Source organism: Pan troglodytes, chromosome 17 (genome assembly GCF_028858775.2).
Source record: "Pan troglodytes isolate AG18354 chromosome 17, NHGRI_mPanTro3-v2.0_pri, whole genome shotgun sequence".
Classification (NCBI taxonomy): Eukaryota; Metazoa; Chordata; class Mammalia; order Primates; family Hominidae; genus Pan; species Pan troglodytes.
This window is the reverse complement of record NC_072415.2, coordinates 17,411,781-17,433,714: the sequence shown is the minus strand read 5'-3', so window position 1 is coordinate 17,433,714 and position 21,934 is coordinate 17,411,781. Positions and strand designations below refer to the sequence as shown.

Sequence of the window (21,934 nt, the reverse complement as noted above, 5' to 3'; positions counted from 1 at the left end):
TGTGGGCTCCTGCGCCTGTTGTCTTTGAAGTCCCTGCAACCAGATCAGCTCTCTGCCCTCTGAGATCCCAGGGCTGTCGAGCTCATTGAAGCCTGCAAATGGGACAGCACTGGCCTTCCTCCTTTTCATTCAGCCACTGGACGGGGCTGGCCCACGAGCCAGCAGATAAAAGAAGTCATTTAAGCTTCGATTTCAGATAAAAGACTTGAGGTTCATGAAATGTTCCAGCATAACAGTGCAGCTTCTGTTCTGTGCTGCAAAACACATTAGAATACAAACAAAGGGGCTGCTCCGTGGAGCCTGCAGGATCCCGACCCTGTCCAGGCTGGGTGCCAGGTCTGAGGGTTTGGGCGTCCTCTCAGCCAATGAGAAATCCACCTGGCGGCCTCCTCTGTCCTGTTCACCCGCCCACTCCCATCCACTCTGTCTTCTTACCTTAATTTGCACCTACTTGGCCTTAATGTTGGCAGAAAGGTTACAGAGAGACAGTTTAAGGTCAAGTGCAATAAAATGATTTCATTTACACATCACAGAGGTCCCTGGTTAATACACTGCAGAATGTTCTATTCTCGTGAATAATCTTGCTTCACAAACATACTCCTTGTTTGTTTTCACTGGGTAGAAAGGGACAGGTTTCATAGTTAACAGGGAGCACATCTGAGCAAACACGTACCTCTTTTTCTTGAGTAATGTGTAGAGAACATTTTGTGGTAGTGTTTATGTCTGTCTTTTGCAAACATTAGAAGATAGTGTTAATTCTTTACTCATCATCTCAGTATGTCATTATCATTCTCTGAACAGCATTTGTTTGTAGAAGTCAACATTAATTAATCTTCTCAACTGAAATGAAAATACTTTATGGGAATACACTGAGAACCCCCCGCCCCCGCCTGCCAGCACATCAGATGGATTGAAGCATTTGAAGGCAGAATATAGTTCACAGAAAAAGCAAACCTAATTATAACCTAAAGATCATACATCAGGTGAGTTATGTTCATTTCAAAACAGAGACATTAAAAATGTGTCTTCTTCTTGCCCAGGCAAAAATCCCACAAGGGAAAGAAAGAGCACGTGGCCTGGATTCTTCATCCCATCTCCAGCTTCTCTAGTTGTTTATTGTAGGCATTTATCCCATAGTCTAGGTGTTTCTGCATGAAAATCATATCACAGCCAGACAGATTCAAAAGCCTAGTGGGGGTTGGGCACTGTTTCTCATGCCTGTAATCCCAGCACTTTGGGAAGCTGAGGCAGGATGATAGCTTAAGGCCAGGAGTTTGAGTCTCTACAAAAAGTAAAAATTAGCTGGGTGTAGTGATGCATCTGTAGTAGTCCCAGCTACTCAGGAGGCTGAGGTGGGAGGCTTGCTCGAGCCCAGTTGGAGGCTGCAGTGAGCTATGATTGTGTCACTACACTCCAGTCTGGGCAGCACAGTAAGATCCCATCTCTAAATAAATAAATAAATAAATAAATAAATATATATATAACATTTACATGTTATATATATTTATAATATACATATTATACAGGGGCGGGGCTTATACACCAGATCCAAATTCAAACACTTTCTTTTTGAGAGACGCAACCTCAGGCCCCAAAGTGAAGTTCCTGAGAGCCTGTGGCATTTGTCTCTGATCCAGGAACCACCTTAACCCCAGACAAATAGGACCCATGCTCTTGCTGATGTGGTTTGGCTCTGTGTCCCACCAGATCTGTTGCTGAATTGTAATCCTCAGCATTGAAAGTGGAGTCTGGTAGGAGGTGGTTGGACCATGGGGGTGGTTTCTTGTGAATGACTTAGCACCATCTGTTTGGTGCTGTTGTCGTGGTAGTGAGTTCTCATGAGGTTCGGTTGTTTGAAAGTGTGCAGAACCCGCCTCGTGCTCTCTTTCTCCTGCATTAGCCATTAAGATGTGCCTGCTCCCCCTTTGCCTTCGCCGTGATTGGAAGCTTCCTGAGGCTTCCCCAGAGGCAGAAGTCACTGTGCTTCCTGTACAGGCCCCTGCAGAACTGTGAGCCAGTTAAACCTCTTTTTTAATATAAATTACCCAGTCTCAGGTATTTTTGATAGCAGTGTAAGAACAGACTAATACAGCTGCTAAGCCATGAGGAATCCTCAACCAGCCCAGCCCCTGCAGCCCTTGGGCTGCACATTTCCTAGGTCAGCCTGCAAAAACCCTGAGTCAGACATATCCATCCCAACCTCAGGAGTTAGACACGTGTCAGATTCAAATGGAAGCAACATTGGGAGGCGGCTTCCAGCCCACTGAGTGCAGATCCAAGCCATTGCTCCCTCCATGCAGGACAGAAAGTGATGATGTGGCCAGTGCAGCGGTCCTGATACCCCAGCGAGGACTTCGGGGCCAGGTGGGTCTTGCTCCCTTCCTCCTGGACCCAGAGGATGGTCTGCAGGGGAGCAGAGGAACTGGGATGGAAGTGAAGCCAGTGCCTGGCCAGAGGGAGAGGGGCCACAGGTGCAGATCATGAGAGTGTCTGGAGACTCCAGAAGTAGAGTTGATTCTACCCCACACCCACCTGGCACCTTGTCTCAAAGACAACAACAACAAACAACAAAAAGGTCTTTGTCTCCCGAGGTTAGGATGGCTATGTCTGACTCGGGGTTTTTGGGTGGCAGTTAGAGAGGACTCAGGCTGACCCAGGAAATGTGCGGCCCAGGGGCTACAGGTGCTGGGGTTGGTGGAGGATTCCTCATGGTTTAGCATGAGCTGAGTCCTGCTTATCTGGGGTTAAGATGGTTTATGGGTCATAGACAAATGCCATGGGCTCCCAGGAGCCACAGTTTGGGGCCTGAGGGTGCTTGCCCTGGGTCTGGGGTGGCTCCTCTTGATTGCTGGGAAGCACCCAAAGAAGCCTTAGTCACATCCAGTGTTGACGTGACTCCAGAGGGAAGTGGAGCAGACAGGAGCCTCAAGGGTGCAAACATTAAGTTTGCTGTTTTCAGTCTGTGCTTGGCACTTTCTTCACTAGATCTTTTTCACTTAGGTTAAACAATTCTTTCTCCCAGTATGAGGAATGCCAGATTCACAGTGGTGGCTCTGTTTTTTGTTTTGTTTTAAGAGATGTCTCACTCTGTGGCCCGGAGACAACAGGATCCCTGGAGCCCAGGAGCTCAAGGCTGGTTCACTGCAGCTTTGATCTCCTAGGCTCCAGGAATCCTTGTGGCTCAGCCTCCAGAGTAGCTGGGACTCTGGTGCTCGCCACCACACCCGGCTGATTTTTTTTTTTTTTCTAAAGACAGGTTCTTGCTATGTTGGCCAGGCTGGTCTTAAGCAATCCTCCTGCCTCAGCCTCCTAAAGTGCTGGGATTACCGGCATGAGCCACTGGGCCCTGCCTGGCTGTTCTGTTTTGTATCAATTAATGCAGTGTGTTTTGTGGCCAATGTCCTGGGGGTCTTTGTAGCTTATGGTGCACACGGACTCCCATTACCCTAAAACACAAGAAATCTTGTGAACAGCCAACAAGACCTGGCCTCTTCCCTCCAGAATTCACAGCCTCATCAGGAGTACATATGAAACAGCTAGCTCACAATAAGCAGCCGTGCATGACTACATGCTAAACTGTTTGGTGCAGATAATAAAAGACACAGTCATCAAAGGAGTCAAGGACAATGGTGTAGAAAGGTGGAGTATGACTGTGCTTCTGACTCTAAGGAAGAAGAAAGGACATTGCAGAGGAACGAAAGAATTTGAGCAAAGGGATGGAGGAGGAAATGGAAATGGTCTGGTCACAGGTGCCCAGGAGATCGGCCTCATTGGAACAGGGTGTTTGTCAGGGGAACAGGAGGTCAGCCTCATTAGAATGGGGTGTTTGTCAGGGGAATCTGAGATATAGTTTGGATTAATCCGGGGGGACCAGACTGAAGGGTCTGTAAATCTGTAACAGATTTAAAACTTGGTATGTTGGCACATGGATGCCTTAAGTGCCTGTGGCTTCCTTATGGAAGGGGCTCTGCTTTGTGGGTGAGAGGTGGCAAAGTCACGTTCAGGGGTCACATCTGGTCCAGACGCATGTTTAACTTGGTGTGTACACCTCACTGTTTTAAAAATGAAGTCCTCAGTGTTTAAAAATTATAAATAAATTGCCAACATTAAGACTAAATTAGGAGACTTCATGTTAAAAATCCAGCCTGGTCTGGTGGCTCACATCTATAATCCCAGCACTTTGGGAGGCTGAGGCAGGAGGATCGCTTGAGTCCAGGAGTTTGAGACCAGCGTGGGCAATGTAGCAAGACCCCACCTCTAAAAAAAAATTAAGAATTAGCCTGGCATGGTGGTGTGCACCTGTAGTTCCAGCTGCTCAGGAGGCTGAGGTGGGAGGATCCCTTGAGCCCAGGAGATCTAGGCGGCAGTGAGCTATGATTACACCACTGTACTCCAGCCTGGGCAACAGAGCAAGACCCTGTCTCAAAAAAAAAAAAATCAAGTCATATTTCTTGCAAAAAATGGGAAGATGCAGTAGCAGGTGGGCCACGTGTCCCCTGTCCCTAGGCCCTCTCTGTCTCCTCCACATAGAGGCCAAGAGCCTCTGCAGGATCTTGAGGCCCATGATGTTGTTTGCTCACAGCCCAGCCCACTTCACTCACTGTGGGACCTGCTTGGTGCCTGGTGAGGACTGTTCCTGCCCCTAGATGTGGTCTCCAGCAGATATTTGCTTCAGCCTATATTTTTGGACAAAGGAATGGAGTGACATGGATAATATTTAAATTGGAATGGACTATGCCTTTTATCTGAAAAAGTTCTCTAATTATATTTTTCTTATGCTTTTTGATGTCTCAAGAAAACTCACTAAGATCCGTTTATACAAACATGTTTGAATTTGACCTCACAATGGACTAGGCTTTGTAGGAGACTGAACTCATGGTAATGAATATTAGTAATTTTGGTGGAATTTTTCTGTGGTAAAGAATGAAACAAGGATTACCAGGAGGATTGGGCCCTAATTTTCCCCAGAGGGGTCCTTCTTTTAGGCCTCACTTTATCTTCTAGCAAGACAGCTGTGGTGTTAGACTTCTGCTCCTTGGCTAAGAAAAGCTGGGGCCCCGACCTTCCTGGGCATGGGCGTTTGTTGATGGAACCATGGTCAGAAGAACAAGGAAGGAGGTCCATGAGGTGGGAAATGCACGCTCACCCGAGAAAGCATCCAGCAGCAGGTCCTCTGTGGCCACCCAGCTGCCTCCATGACCCATGAGAAACAGTAGCAGAATGCTTCTAGAAGAGCCTTCCCACCTGCCTCTATCAGGCGGGATACTTGTCATGCATTTCTCTTCAGTACTGGCAGAAGCCCAAGCAGAGAAAACCTGACTCTGTGCAGGCAGCATGGCTTGGATGTTGATCTTTGGAAACAAAGAGGAGGCTTTCAAAGGCTGAGGGGAGAGCTCAGGTCATGGGATTATGGAAAGGCAATTAGAGGTGTTTTCTAGACCAAGCCCCTCTTTTCATAGCTGAGAAAACTACAGTTTGGAGAGCAAAGAAGTGAGCCCAGGGGATATCTAAGTGCTTATGTGACCCCGCACCTCTCGCTCCTTTTGATGAGCCATGTTCGCATTTTGGAAGGAGAAAGGGGGTGCAGAAGAGGCGTCTGATGCAGGCCCTGCTGACAGGCAGTCAAGGGCATCCCTCAAGTCGGTGTAGTCAAGGGCCAGAGCTGCAGGAAAAATCCAGCAGGCACATCTCACTGGTTGGGGGAAACTGGCGGCTTTTCCGTGGTCCCGGGCTCGGATAATGCATCTCAGATCAACGAAGGATACCAAAGGCAGGTGCTTTTTACTCATCTGCTCCCACTGACTCCTTCGTACCCCTCCTTCCTGCTTCGGACCTACTTCTGATACAGTGAGGGAGAAAGACAAGAGTGGCAAGACAGTGTATTTTCTCTGGAACATAGTCCATCCTCCCCTCCTCACGGTCTCTGCCTGAGCTCAGAGCCCCATCTGCTTTCCCCCAGACCCTCTTGACTCGGGGTTGTCTGAGACCCTGCAGCATTGGCATCACCTGGGGCTTGTTGGACATGCTGACTCTTGGATTCCACCCAGGCCTGCTGTAGCGTATCTTCTACTGTAACGGAATTGCCAGGTGATGAATATACACATCCAGGTTTTGGTGTGCTGCCCTAGAAGGTCAGGATTAACAGCTGGTATTTTCCCGTTGTCCCAAGCACCTATTCTCCTTTAATCCATTCTGAACATCAACTGGGTTCTAGTTTGAAAACAAAATTCAGCTATGTCTGTTCTTTGCCTAAAATCCTTGCTTGGCTTCACATTGCTTTTTTCCTATATATCAACAATAAACAAGTGGAATTTGAAATTTAAAGCACAAAACCATTTATAATAGCATGCAAAAAATTAAATACTTAGGTAAATCTAACAAAATATGCATGAGATTTATATGAGGAAAACGACAAAACTGATTAAAGAAGTCAAAGAAGTCAATGGAGAAATATTCCAAGTTCATGGATAGGAAGACTTAATATAGTCAAGATGCCGGTTCTTCCCAAATTCATAAATGGATTCAATGCACTCCTCATAAAAATCCCAGTGAGTTGTTTTTTGGATACGGACAAACTGATTCTAAAGTTTATATGGAAAGGGAGAATGCCTGGAGTAGCCAACACAGTACTGAAGGGCAAGAGCAAAGGAGGAGAAATGACGCTGCCTGCCTTAAAGACTTACCATAAAGCTACAGGCATCAAGATAGGTTGGCAAAAGAACAGACAGATGGATCAGTCGACAGAGCAGACAGCCCAGAAGCAGATCCACATAAAAATATGGCCTACGAATCTTGACAAAGAAGTAAAGGTAATACGGTGGAGGCAAGATTTATCTTTTCAACAAATGGTACTGAAACAGCTGGCTCTCCACATGCACACACAAAAAATTGAATCTAAACATAGACCTTACACTTTTCACAAAAATTAATTCAAAATAGATCACAGGCTTAAATATGAGACATAAAACTTAAAACTCCTAGAAGATAACATAGGAGAAAATCTAGATGACCTCAGGTTTGATGGTGATGTTTTAGATATAATACAAAAGGCATGGGGCATGAAAAAAATAATTGAGAAGCTGCACTTCATTAAAATTAAACATTTCTGCCCTGTGAAAGACACTTTTAAGTCATTGAAAAGAGGGCTGGGTGCAGTGGCTGACATCTGTAATCCCAGCACTTTGGGAGGCCAAGACAGGCGAATCACCTGTTGTCAGGGGTTGGAGACTAGCCTGGCCAACATGGCATAACCCCATCTCTACTAAAAATACAAAAATTAGCTGGACATGGTGGTGGGTGCCTATAATCCCAGCTACTTGGGAGGCTGAGGCAGGAGAATCGCTTGAACCCGGGAGGCGGAGGCTGCAGCAAGCTGAGATCACACCATGGCACTCCAGCCTGGGCAACAGAGTGAGACTCCATCTAAAAAAAGAAAGAAAAGAAAAGCCACAGACTAGAGGAAAATATTTACAGAGACAATCTGATAATGGACCAAACTATACGAAGAACTCTTAAAACTCAACAGTAAGAAAAAAGAAAAAAACCTGATTAAAAAAATGGCCAAAAATTTTAATAGACACCTCACCAAAGAAAACATGCAGATGGAAAATAAGCATATGAAAAGATGTTCCACACCATATGTTATCAGGGAAATGCAAATTAAATAATGAGATCCCACTGTATACCTCTTAGAATGGCCCCAATCCAGAATACTGACAACACCAAATGCTGGGGAGGATGTGGAGCCACCGGAACTCTCATCTATGGCTGGGGGCAGCCACATTGGAAACAGTTTGACGGTTTCTTTCAAAACTCAGCATAATCTTACCATTTGATCCAACAATTGTGCTCCTTGGTATTTACACAGAGGAGTTGAAACATTATGTCCACACAGAAACCTTCACATGGAAGTTTATAGCAGCTTTATTCATCATGGCTAAATCTTGGAAGCAACCCAGATGTCCTTCAGTAGGAGAATGGATAACTAAACTGTGGTACATCCAGACAATGAAATATTATTCAGCACTAAAAAGAAATGTGCTTTTTCTTTTCAAGCTATGAAAAGACATGGAGGAAACTTAAATACCTGTGACTAAGTGAAAGAAGCCAGTCTGAAAGCTACGTACAGTGTGATTCCAACTGTGTGATATTCTAGAATAGGCAAAACTGTAGAGCCAGTAAGAAGATCATTGCCAGGGTAGCAGGGAGGGAGGGACGATTAGGAGAAGCACAAAGGATTTTTAGGGCCGTGAGCCTATTCTGTATGGTACTGTAGCAGTAGATCATGGCAAAATACATTTGTCCAGACCTGTGAGAATGTACAAGAGTGAACCCTAACGAAGGCCACAGACTCTGGGTGATGAAGGAGTGGTGGTGTCCGTCCATCAAGCGTAATGATGCGCCACTCTGTGTGGGATGTGATCACGTGGGAGGCTGTGCGTGTGTTGGGGGTGGGAGGCAGAGAGCACGTGAGAAATCTCTGCATGTTCCTCTCCAATTTTGCTGTGAACCTAAAACTTCTCTAAAAATTAAGTCATAAAACCCGACTGGAGCTTCATAAAGTGGAAGAATGCTTTTAAAGTTAGATTTGGGTCATGACGACAAATGTTAGAAATAAGTGACCTGGAGTAGGAAGTGGAAGGTCATCCAGCCTCACAGACATCCATGACTCCCAGTGAAAACCCACATCCTGGCTGTCAGCTGTGTCAGCCAGAGCCTTGACTAGTGTGTCAGCATCTAAGAAACATATAACATTGACCTAAGCAAAAGTCCAGCATTCTGGCCTGATCATTGTCTTCCTGGGAACTCTGGTGTGGGAGCTGTGGACGCACATGTCCTAGGGACAGACGTGGGGTGGGGCAGACATGCATGCCCGACAGACAGACACGCCAGTGTGGGCTGCACAATGGCTGAGCCTGACCTGGAAGCTGAGAGCAGTTTGGAACGTGTGTGGCTGTCCTCCCGTCATCTTCTGCCCTATCAGAAGATGGGCAAATTCTTCTGCCCTGTTGAGAGTGAACACCCTGCTTTGAGAGGTTGCCTAGCTGGGGAAGCGGGGACAGGACAGGTGTCTGGAAGAGGACAGAGTCTTGAGGCAGACACTTCCCTCTCCTGTGCCTCAGCTCTCACCTTGATGCTCCAACTTTGTGGATGGCTTCCTCTGGACAGAAGGGGTGATTCAGGTTCAAAGCCTGAGAAGCGGGGGCACGTGTAGACGCTGACTGTGGCTTGACACTGACTGCTGTCAGCAACGTGATTTCTTAGGCATGTGCTGTGATACGGTTGTGCATGGCCCCGTCTGCTGGGAAGACTTCTGGTGGCCCTCGAGCTGTGACCACCACCCAAGACTGGGCCCCTGTTGTCACTGTTCCTGTCCCCCAGTCTCCACCCCCTCCCCACCGCACACACCTCTTCCGGGGCAGCAGTGTTCTCTCGCTGGACACCATGGCTCATGTATTCATTCATTCAACAGGCGTTTATCAAGTGCCTGCTCTTAGGCAGGGTCCTGAGCTGGGCCTGAGGCTCTGAAGGGATCCAGGCAGGGCAGCCACGTTCTGTTCTCCATGAGCCCCTCTAGGAAGGGCGGATGGTTAGATTCATCATTATGGGAGTGTCTTGGACAGAAGGCTTCAACTTAGAAAAGATCTCCTGGAGGAAATGACAGGGCGTGAGAGGTGAGTGGAGTTTGCTGGGCAGGAGGGGGAAGGCAGAAGGCTCACAGGGCAGGAGGGCAGAGGGCGGAGCAGGGCTGGAGTGGGGCTGGGGGAGACAGAGTGACCAAAGTGAGAGGACTGGAGGGCCTGCAGGGGCAGTGAGGAGCTCTCCAGACTGAGGAGGGAGAGTGAGCGTCTCTGTGGCCGAGGTGGACAGTGGGGAGGCAAGCAGGGACAGGAAGGCCAACGCTGCCTTCCAGGAAGGAGACCCAGTGGGTAAGCCTGGCCTGTAGTGAGGGCTGGGGGCCTGCAGAGAAGGGCAGTGCCTGGGGGCATGTCAGGTGGAGAACCAGTGCCAAACTCACACCCCTGGGGACTGTTGCCTCTGAACCCGCTGCCCATCTCACCCCCGACTTTCAGATCCTTCTGCACACACTTCCTCTGCCAGGGCCAGGACAGGAGCGCAGGCCGCTGCATAAAAAGGAGGCCCTGCAGACCGCGCCATGTGCTTATTCTGTGCAAACCCCACTGTCCCACCTTCCCCACAGCTGACTCCCATGAGCGTGAGCACACGGAAGCTCTGTATTGGCAAAAAACACTCAGCTGAGCAATGAGACAGGGTGATTTATTTACAAGCATTTGAATATTTCAGTTCCCCCCATCACCACTCAGAAACAAAAGTGAAAATTGAGGCCAATTGCATGGGAAGGAGCACAGCATGCCTGAGAGGGCCGGGTCAGAGCTGTCCCATGGGGACTGCAGGGGCCGCCTCTCTGAGCCCCATCAGTCTGTGTGGAGAGGGACCCCTCAATGAGGAGATGAGTGGACTCAAGAGCAGACAATGGACTGGGACTAAGTTCCTATGGGCCCTGGGGGAGGTAGTGACAAGTTATGGGAAGGTGAGGGGTGGAAGTGCAGTGTGAACAAAAGTTGTCTAATTATGCAGATTAAGTCTCTCAGGTAACAGCCCTTTAGTTGAAAGAATAGGTGAAGTCTGTCCTGGGCATGGAGACTTTGAGTTTTCTCTCCTATGTTAAAGTTAATTTTCTGTGATTAATATAAATCCTAGGGAGGGGAGTCTAAGACAAATGCATTCCTTCCAGAGGAACTTCCCTAGGTCAGATGAGGGACCTTCAGAGAGAGCCCACCCCCATGCTTCAGAAGGGAAAGAGGGCAAGGAAGCAAGTTGGAGAGAGGCCTTGGTTCTGAGCTTATTTCTGAGGCCTTTCAATCTCCATTGTTCAAAGCAGTCAGCATGCCAAAGCACCATATCTTGGGGTGTTGTTTTCTGAGCCCATGTTTTCAGGACAGGTTTTATCCCTGGTCTCAAACCCATCTCTCCACAGAGAGAATATATTGAGCCCCAGTCCTTTTGGCTCAGCATCTAGCCAGACCTGCCACAACACGGCTCTGTAGTTACTGAGTTTCTCACTGTGTTCTTGGGCTCTCAGCCTTAACTGGTGTGCTGAGAACTGAGTTCTCTTCCTTGAAGCTCCCATCTCCAAGTCTAGTCCTCCATCTTTGCTGTGGAAACCTTTGTAAAACACTTGTGCTGCCCCTGCCTGGACAGACCCCTGGACCCGGGGGTCATGTCAGGCATCACGCAGCAGTGTGGCTGCCTGTCTGCTATGCTAAGAACCCTGAGCCTTCAGCCAGCATGGTGGGTGGGAGCCCTGGGGTTGGTCACATCTATCCTGAGTGGGGCTGAGGCATGTGAGTGCTGTGCCTCTCTTCCAGGCTTCTGGCCCCTAGTCGGCAAGCTAGCTAAGATGTGTTTGCCGAATGCTTACCAAACGCCAGATACTGTGCGTGTTGTATCATTTAATCTTCCCCATCTCTGTGAGGGTAGACGTTATCTCCACTTTGCAGATCAGAAAAGTGGGACTCAGAGAAATGAGACCCTTTCCCATGCAGATCAGAAAAGTGGGACTCAGAGAAATGAGACCCTTTCCCAAGCAGCTCAGACAGGAAGGTGTTGTGGGCAGGTCCTCCCAGGTCTTACCCAGCAATACTCACTAGCGGTCTGTCTGTTCTGAGCCCCTCCTTCCTGGTCCTATGAAGGTCTCTCTCCTCTCAGTAGCAGGCCCCACATTCAGCTCGCTTGCTCTGTCTCCTGCCATCTGCTTCACAGCTCAAGACCCCTGGGCCCCCTGCTTAGCTTAACCCTGGTCTGTCCCTTTCTGACTTGGCCTGTGAGATGTCTATGTTCTCTTTCCCTCCATCCAGGGAAGGAGCAAAAGCCCCTTGCCATCCCTGTGTGACAGCAATGAGGTGAACCCAGGGGCCGAAGCCCACCCAGGGAGTTGATGCTAAGACTCACCTTCGTTTTCCTTCCCCTCCTCAGAAGTGTGGCTCCTTCCTCTGCATTCGCTGGGTGATGCTGGAGTCTGTAGGCTGAGAGGAGCAGTAGATCCAGTGGCAAGGAAGATGAAAACACAGAGCAGGCCAGGCACGTATTTTTGGATTAGTTTTAGAGAACAAGTTCTAAGCTGTGCTTTTTATGTTGCCTTTAGAAAATGTTAAAATACTTTCTAGGCTGGGTGCAGTGGCTTGCGCCTGAGGCAGACGGGTCACTTAAGCCCAGGAGTTTGAGACCAGCCTGAGTAACATATGGGGAGACCCTGTCTCTACAAAAAGTAAAAAAATAAAAGAAATTAGCCGGGTTCGGTGGTGTGCCAGCTACTCCGAGCTACTTGGGAGGCTGAAGTGGGAGCCTCTGTTGCTGGAGCATCGAGGCTGCGATGAGGTCGAGGCTGCAGTGAGCCATGATCACATCACTGCACTCCAGCCTGGGTGACAGTGAAACCCTGTCTCAAAAAACAAGACCAGCGAATCGCTTTCTATCTCACTATCTGTATTCTTACAGAAATTTTCTTCTGTAGGAATTAAAAAGATCTGACTCCCCCTGCCCCCACCTGGAGAGACAGGCACTAATGCACATATCTGACCCAGTGCCAGTATCTTCCTTGATTTTTCAAATGGGTGTCAGTAAATATGAATTGATTTGGATATTTGGGGGTAGATTTAAATATCCCTGGTGGTTATACCAGCTTGCTTAAGCTCACCCTTGGATGCAGTTATATTATTAGATGTATTTAACACGGTAGAGGATCACTCTAAAACATTAGAATATAATTTGTATTTCTGCAGCTCTTCTGAGACTTGCAGACAGGCACGTCACCCAGTGGATGAGCTCTATCACGACACCATCTCCCTATTTGGAGAAATATTCTGCAGCGTATTTACTGACCAATATTTGCTGAATACCTGTTGTTTACTAGGACTTCTCTAAGTACTGGGCATCCAGGGATGTGAGTGGAGAGTGTCCGAGCTCCTGCCTTCCCTCGGTGGACCTGAGCTCCTCGTGGGGAGGACCTGCTTTGTGGGCCTGTGCTTTGCTCTCCAGGTGTCTGGCTGGCACAGTGCTGGCATAACTGTTACTGCTTGGAGCTGCCCCTTTTCCACTGACCCCACAAAGCCTCTGGTAGGAGTGTAGTTGGTGGTAGAAACACGGAGTTGGGAGCCAGGAAGGCCTGAGTGAGGGGCTCGGCCTCAGCCACCAGGCTGGGAAACTTGGCCACGTGCCCTCGTGGCTCCTGGGCCTCCGCCTGCTTCCTGTTGGGCACGATGACCCTGTCTGCTCTCCATGTCTGCAGGCCAGGGACATGTATGGGGCATCAGTTCCTTGGTATGGCGTGACAGTAGTGACCGTCCTCATGCTGCTTGTGGCTGCTGCCCCTGCTGCTCTGAACCCACTCGTAGAACAGAGATGCGCCCTGCTGGGCCCGGGGCGTGGCCTGGGATCACCTGCCCACTTGCTGCGTTCTTTCTGCTGGGTGCTTCAGTTTTAGTAACTTAATAATTATCCCCATATGTCACATAGTGCCGTCTGTGTGATAGAATTTATGTTTCAAGAATCCAGGCCTAGGAGCGGTGGCTCATGCCTGGAATCCCAGCGACTTCAGAGGCTGAGGCGAGAGGATCGCTTGAGCCCAGGAGTTTGAAGCTTCAGTGAGCCATGATCACGCCACCACACTCCAGCCTGGGTGACAGAGCAAGACCTTGTCCCTAAAAAAGATGCCAGGATAAATAAGTATTATCACTACAAAAAATAGGAATAGGAAGCATCAGCTGTGGTTAAAAATGCAAAAGGGTAAAGCTTTATTCATTAACTGCTTTAAAGCAGGACTTTTCCCTTCTCTTCTGGTTTAGCTTTATTCAGAAGCTGCCTCTGCTGAAGTAGCTCTGGGTTATTGATAATTGCTCATGGTTGTGGGATGCATCCACCATCTGGAAATATCAAGAACTGAGAATTCTAGAAACTGGATTTTAACCCCGTTCTCTGCTCTTCAAACATTAATCATGTTGGGCTGCGGAACCCACGTAATGAGGACGTTACTGCAGACGTAGTTCCCTGGGATATGTCACATTGGAGGTGATTTTCTTGTGTCAAGATTATTTTACTACATATTTATTTTTGGTTTGTGACTTTCCCCCTTGCTGAAGTAAAATAGTTTCCTTTCTCCAAAGAGTTGGGAATGTAGCAGCTTGGCTAAGCATACAAACAAATAGCAAGTTACAATTTAAAGCCATCTGGAAAGGTTACCAATGAGTTTTGTCACATGTATAGATAGTGCATAAATCATCATCAGAAGGGAATCTGGTGATATGTAGCAGAAGCCACCAGGGCCCGCTCCACCAGGGAGAACGCGGAGCAGCAGAGTCAGCGGAAGGAGTGCCAGTGCGTACACCTCCTCTCTGTTTACAAAGCAAAGCTGCTCCTAAGAAGTGCGCTTGAGGAAAGAGTGCATTTTACATTTCATCACTTCATCATTCTGTTTATTAAAATCTTTGTTGACTTGATATATACATTCAGAAAAGTGCATGTATCAAAAGCTCACTGATTTTTTTATACACTGGAAACACTTGTGTGAAATGCCACTGAAGGATTCACTTTAAAATGGTTGTGTATTAATGCAAATTTCACCTCAACAAACAAAAAAAAGCCCCAGAACTCAAGCAGCCCCTTGAGCCCCCTTGAGCTGCATTTTGTTGGAAGTGTCGGGGTGGAATCACCAGGGTCAACGGTTTCCCATTTCCACTCCCGCTGGCATGTCCGGAGACCCCTGCCGTTCCCACACGCGCCCCAACGCTTGCTGTCCTCTCATTTCTGCTGGGTGGGTGGTAGTATGATATTGTGGCTTTACTTTGCATTTCCTTGATGTTTAGTGAACCTGAGCACCTTTTCATATGCTTCTCAGGCATTTGAAGTTTTATAATTGTTTTAAATAGGGGTCTTTTTTCCTTACATAAAACTTTGATGAGAGTGATCATTTCTTTTTTATTCCCCAACCATGATCCAGTTCAGAAAACATCAAGGACCTTGCTGCCTCTCCAGGAAGTGTAGCAAAAGGCACCTGCCTGCTGTGCTGGGGAAGAGCAGTGGGCCAGGTTAGCCCCCTGTCCCTGGTGTGCTACACTTACAGGTGGGCGTTGGGCTGAAGGACTCTCTGGCCCTTGCTGTTGGGTCGGGGATGCAGTCAGAAAGGAGCATGAAGGGCATCTGTCCCGGCAGGGCCATGTGGCCAGACCAGGAAGGGCTGCTCAAAGAAGAACAAAGGCTTCTCTGCCCTGATAGAGATGCTGACACCTTCAGAAAGATGTGTTTGTGGCATCGGCGTCATTTCTTTCTGTGGCTACCGAGGCTGAGAACTTCTCTATGCTCCATCTTATGGCCAGGGTTCTTACAGCTGCAGGCCTTCTGTGTGCATTAGCTAGCTAACTTGTTTCTTCTTTCATTCATCCAATAAGTATGACTAAACTCCTGCAATATCTTCAGCATCGGCAATTCCACACTAAGTAAGTAAAACCCTTGCCTTCGCAGAGATCGAAAACAAACAGGAAAACTGTAATGTCATGTTGGGTGTCTGGAGCTGTGGAGAGAAATGAAGGGGGCCCTGGAAAGCCATGGCTGTGCCAAGGCCAGGGTGGCGTCCTGGAGAACCTGCCTTGGAGTGGAGTGCTGGATCTGGGGAAGGGGGAGTGCTGATGGACATTTCATGGACACATAGGCAGGAGGTGGGCAGGAACACTGAGAGCAAGGGGGAGATGGGAGAGGGCAGGGGCCTGGTCAGGGTCTCAGGGTCCTGGGCGAGGAATTTGAATTTCAGTCCAGGTGAGAGGGATGGGAAGGACAAGGCTTTCAGTGAGCTGCCTCGGCTCTTAGAGAGTGACCCTGGCTCCCTCATGGAAAAGCAGCCATCTGGCCCTTGAGTTCAGCGCCTCTCCAAGCTCCTTCCTGTCCCTAGACTGGCAGGGACTTCCAGGGACAACCTTGGCCCCCTTTCCGCCCTGCCTTGCCATCTCCCATCGCTTGTCATCGCTTCTGTGTTGGGTTTGCCCTCTGGTCCTGTTCCCTAGAGCCATGCCCTGGTCGTGAGTGTTACAGGGCCAGGGCAGGGCCTGTCAGGGGAACAGAGTGCAGACCCCCTCTGTGGGCCCCTCTGGGCCCTCGCATCCCACTGCCTTGGAGAGGAGAGAGCAAGATAGAAACAGGTCCTGAGATGAGGTGGCGGCATACAAGCTATCTCACACTTCTGCACCCTTCCAGGTGCGTTTCTGAAATGCATCAATGCTGTGAGATCTACACTGACTTCAGGGATGTGGCAAACCCCCTATTTCTTGTAACCAGCCAGCGACAGTCATTGTGGAGCCCCGCCTGTGCCCCAGGCAGCCCTGTGCACTAAGAAAGCCAGGCCTGGGAGACACTGACTTGTCATTTGCCTCCAGGCGTTTTTAGTTGTAACAGACTAGTTCTTGTTTCCCATCACCTAGAATCTGTTGAATTGTCTGGATCTTAGCTCCTGAGTCTCCTGCTCTGCAGACGCACCCTGCACATGCACGCTCACGTGGGACACACACACCCGGGTGCCCGTCATGCCAGCAGGTGCACAGATGGAGAAATCGACTCCCCAGACCAGACTCCCCAGAGCGCGGGGAGCGGCCAAGTGTCCTCGCACAAACTGGGGTGGAATTGATACAGGGGCCAGGGAGGTCCCTAAACACTAGTGGGACCCTGACCCCAGCCAGCATCCAGGCTCTTGACACTGTCGTGAGAAGGAATTCAAGGATGAGTCAGAAAACAGTGAAAGTACAAAGATTTATTGCAGAGTGAAGAGTATGCTCTTGCAAAAAGAAAGTGTGGGGGCAGACTCAAGAGAGCCACAGAATAGGGTTTGGGGCTGCTATCTTTATGGGTTTCTTTAACCGAGGGGTGGAATATTCATGACAATTCCTGGAAAAAGGTGGGGATTTATTGGAATTGTGGTGCCACCCATTCTTTCTTTCTTTTTTTTTTTTTTGAGACGGAGTTTCACTCTTGTTGCCCAGGCTGGAGTACAATGGTGCAATCTTGGCTCACCACAAACTCTGCCTCCCAGGTTCAAGCAATTCTCCTGCCTCAGCCTCCCGAGTAGCTGGGATTATAGGCACACACCACCACACCTGGCTGATTTTAGTAGAGACAGTGTTTCTCCATGTTGGTCAGGCTGGTCTCGAACTCCTGACCTCAGGTGATCCTCCCACCTCGGCCTCCCAAAGTGCTGGGATAACAGGCATGAGCCACCGTGCCTGGCCCAGTGTCACCCATTCTTACACCAAATAAGGGTGTCCTGGAGCTGTCATGGTGTTGGTGGTGTGTGATTGAGTGCGTCAGTGAGCGGATAATGAGGTCCGAGGTGAGACCTAGCTCAAATTCAGCTCTGCGCTGGGTCCGGTCAGTCTTAGCCAGCTTGGTCCACCCCCTGTTTTTCAGGGTCATGGCCTAGTCACCCTGTAGCCTCTAGTTATATGAAACTGTTGCCTGGAATGTGTATTCTTCTGTGACCACCTGTATTATTCCTGTCACAGAATCGTGACACAGCAGCAGCCCTTTCCCAGTGTGTGGGGCACAGTTACATTCCTAGGTGTGGAAGGAAGACCTTTGCTGCATTAAATTATCCCCAGCATCTGTTTGCTGCTTTTAACACGAGTGACTTAAAGGGACATGGGTTAGAAGAAGGAGGGAGGAGATTTGTGCCAGGGATGAAAGAAAATGGCTAAAAGATGAATGAAAGTTGCATATATCTCTTTTTCTTCTGTAAATAACTCATGATAAAAGGGAATAAAGTTTAGGTTTTCCCCACTTGGAAGAGACATGGCCAAATGGAGTGTGTGCTTTTCCTAAACCACCGTGAAGGTAGCATGAAAACCAGGCTTGCTCTTCAGAGACTAGGAGGCTCCTGTTTTGGGCACTCCATCTGCCCTGCTGCCGTGAAAGCTCTTGGACCCAAATGGCTTCCTGTGATCCACTGTGGTCTGCTTATTATATTCCCTTCAGCTATGTTTATAACTCTGTCAACAGCCACAGCGTGAGTACCCCAATCGGATAACAATAACCTAAAATTTTAAATGCTCAAAAGTCAGAAACATTGTAAGTGCCAATATGATGCTCAAAGGAAATGTCCATTGGAGCATTTCAGATTCAGATTTTTGGATTAGGAAGGTGGATGTATAATAGAATAACTGGTAAGTATAATGCAAGTTTTCAAGATCCAAAAAAGTTCAAAATTTGAAACACTTCTGACTCCAGGCATTTTGGATAAGGGATACCCAACCTATATTATGAAGTGGTAGCAAGAAAATTACATTGAAATGGAACATTTTTTCAGTTTATGTATCCTTTTGCGAGGTTTTTATTTCAAAATATCACAGTCCAAGCCAAAAAATATACATGGGTGTTTCAGTTTATGAAAACTGTAAGTTATGTTTACTTTTCTATATGTGTATATATTTTTACCTCAATAAAATGATAGCCCCAAACTCTCTTCAACCTTACCTCATCTATGGTTTATAGACGTTTCCAGGGGAAGTTTTTTAAAATGATGTGTTCCAGAAAGGAATAAATGGAATATTAAAAGCATGCAGCATGGCCCATTCTGGAGGAGGGCCAGGCTTGTCAGGGAGATGGCAGGATGTGCATTTTTGCACATCCTTGGCTCATTGGCATGGCAGGGAGAGTCCAGCTAAAGCTTCTGCACCCCCTGTCCCCTTTAGATCTGGGCCTCTCTCTTTGGACGATATTCTGTATCTCCAGCCTGAACCTCTCAGATGTTGGAAATTAACCTCAGAGTGAATCACTGGGCTGCCATAGGGATTTAGTTGGACACAGTGGGTGGCCAAGTCATCTCTGCTCCTCTTCATGGTAGTGGGGGCTGCTCCCCACCATCTAGACCCACCCTCATGGAAAAGGCCGCAGACCCTTACTCAGCCTGTGGGACACCAGGCAGAGTCCCTTGCAGCTGATGGTGAGCTGAGGTGCACTGTATTTCTGCCACAGGGATTTGTTAATGATTTACTTCAAATGTCCACCTGCAGGGCAGCTGGGACGATGAAAGCATCCCAAGACCTCCCTTTTCCATCTGTGGCTGATCACCTCTGGAACCCACAGCTAGCTGGCTGCTCCTCCACTATCAGATGGCGGCTGTCAGTCATGGGCTTGTCACCGAGTGCGTCTGTCATGCTCGGGCCATGGGCCGGCACCTGTGTGTGTGTGTCCAGCTTAACGACAGAGATTTTTGGAAAGACGCCCTAAGATAGACATACTTGAAACTGAGTGAGAATAAGTTTGACTTATTTCTTTTTGAGATACTTTATATGTTTGAAATAATTGATAGCTGGCACCAGTGAATCTAGTTTCTGTCTGTTTCCTTTAAAGATTATATGTAGTGTTGGTGATTGGGATTTAGTAAGCTATATTGAAGATACTAACGTTTGATTTTATAGCAAAAAAAGAAGCATTTGTGTGGAGCAAGGACGTTTGTATATGAGCAGTCATAAAGTTAATGTCAAGTGGCCCAGCAGGGAGTTTTACACCCATTTTACAAAGAACAAGACCCAAAACTAGAGGCCAGGAAAACAGATCTTCTGTTTCTCACCCTGGTACTTTGCCCATCAGGTGACAGTGTTTGGGTCTGCGCCACATCAGGCCAAAGCTTTGCACGTTGGTGCTGTCTGATAATGAAATTTGCAGAACACCACCGGGAGGCTTGCATGAATTGGTGCAAGGAAGAGTAGAGGCGCTTCCATCATTCAATTGATGGATGACTATGAGGCTGGCTTTATTGTTCCTAGCACTGAAATCCTGTTTTTCTTGGGTATAATGAATACAGTAGCATGGTTTATGCTACCTTCATAGAGTTTTTGCCCCCCACTGAAAATGCAACTTGTCATTCTCTAAGATCCATGCCACCAAGACCCAAGACACCAAGACAAGACCGATTCAGGCAAGTCTAGCTAGAAACAGGCCACGCGCTTGTCCCCAGAATGGCCAGGACACCATCAGGCCTGAGGGGCACAGAGGAAGGATGCGAGTGGCCTGCCACAGGACTCATCCACCCCAGTGCACGGAAAGGTGAATCCTGGATTTCTCCCCTATTCCCGGGCTCTTGATGGGATCTCATCTTTGTAAAGTTTCTTCTGGTTCCGAGTTGCCTCTGCCGGAAGGGACGTCCTTTCACAGCCCAGCATTGCTGTAATCCGGTGGAGTGGCTGCAGTATTAACAGATGGAGTTGGTCCTCCCTTCCCCCCCGGGTCTGAATCTGCCTGCTCCTGTGCGTTCACTCTTCCTGCAGTCCAGCTGGGGAGTAGCAGCTCCTTGGCAAACACCTTCTTCCCCAGCCCCGTAGGACACCTGGCCTCATCAAAAAGGCCACAGGATGGCCAATGGGCATTGTCAGACCCTACTCAGGAGTGGGATCTCCACTGACTGGGGCGGCCCTCCAGCAGGTGTCCCAGGGCCTTAGATCCCTCCAGAGAAATGGTAGCTGCTCAGAAGATGGAGCTCTCCTGGAAACTCCTGAGTCACCTGGGCAGTGGGGTGCCCTGGGAGCACCAGGTCATGCCATACCCCCCTTCCTCATTTTCTCCATCCCCGCAGCTCCACTCTTCCTGCCTTTCCCTTAAAAATGAGTGTGGCAAATAGAGGAGAACGGGCTGGGTGCAGTGGCTCACACCTATAATCCTAGCACTTTGGGAGGCTGAGGTGGGAGGATTGCTGTGCTACCAGCCTGGGCAGCATAGCAATACCCTGTCTTCACAAAAATAAAAATAACAGTAGCTGGGCATGGTTGTGTGTGCCTGTAATCCCAGCAGTTTGGGAGGCTGAGGCAGGAGGATCACTTGAAACCAGGAGATTGAGGCTGCAGCGAGCTGTGATTGCACCACTGTACTCCAGCTTGGGTGAGAGAAAGATCTTGTCTTAAAAAAAAAGGAGAGGATCAAAACACAATCCTTTATCTTCTAAACACCTTGACATATTGCCTACAGCCAAGAAGTTACATTGTTTTCAAGCATTTAAATGCCATTTCCACAAGTCTGCTCATACTGGGAAAGTGTATGTCCTCACCCCAAGGCCAGGCTGACACCCTGGTTCTCCTTTTTAGTCGAGTGAGTCTGTCTTTCTTTTTCTATTTTTTTGCATGACAGTTCTATGTAAAACATGGTCATGAAGGGACTTGTTAAATCATGGAGTCAGCTTTTAGGGCTAGAAAAATTGAGAGAAAATTTACCTTCAAAAAAGTAGGTTGTGGAAGCAATGATCACTAGAAATATTTTATGGAAAAACAAATCATGTTTCCTCTTTTGCACTGTGCACCCCTGAGGCTTCCGGCTTTGGTGTTGCTAAGGTTCTGAGAAGAACGCTGTTCTTAGCTGGTCATTGCTTTATATGCTTTGGAAATATTTTCCAATATTTGAATGGCATCGTTTCATTAAGGATAGGACACCGTGCCTGACTGGTCACATAAGAGCTTTTCTTCTTTAAGCAAGGAACCGAGAGGGGTGGAGATGAAATGATTTTTTTTCTCCCATCTGGGGCTCAGAGTTGGACATGGCCTCTTTACTTCATCCGCGGCTGGGAAGAGGGGCACAGAACAGCAGAGGGAGGCGGTCAAAGCCCAGCCGTGCCGTCCCTGCCTCCAGCCCTGTGGTCCTTGTCCAGGACCTCACTCAGCCCGTGGGCCCTCTGCTTCCTCCCATCTGTGTGTGGGGCCACCCAGGGGGTCCCCGCTTCTGAGAATCCCTGGCAGGGCCCAGCATGGAGGTGCGTGGTCCAGGCATGGTGACGCGGTGCCGCAATCCTGCCTTATGGTGTGGAGGCCGCCTTCCTGGCCATCCCACAGTGCCTCCTCTCCTTCCTGGGCTCGGAGCACAGCTGACAGCCAACATGACCTCGACATGAGTT

General features: G+C 48.5%; 1 protein-coding gene across 14 annotated transcripts in view; it reads left to right on the top strand.

The window, feature by feature from the left end:
- LDLRAD4 (low density lipoprotein receptor class A domain containing 4) overlaps nt 1-21,934 on the top strand; it is a 436,354-nt gene that overhangs the window by 254,840 nt on the left and 159,580 nt on the right. For 2 of the 14 annotated variants that reach the window (XM_054672295.2, XM_054672294.2), the window contains exon 2: nt 802-21,934. This exon is cut by the window's right edge and continues 105,687 nt beyond it. The exons of the other annotated variants lie outside the window; for them this stretch is intronic. The gene's annotated coding sequence lies outside the window, so the exon portion shown is untranslated. The remainder of the gene's footprint in view (nt 1-801) is intronic. 14 annotated transcript variants of the gene reach the window in all.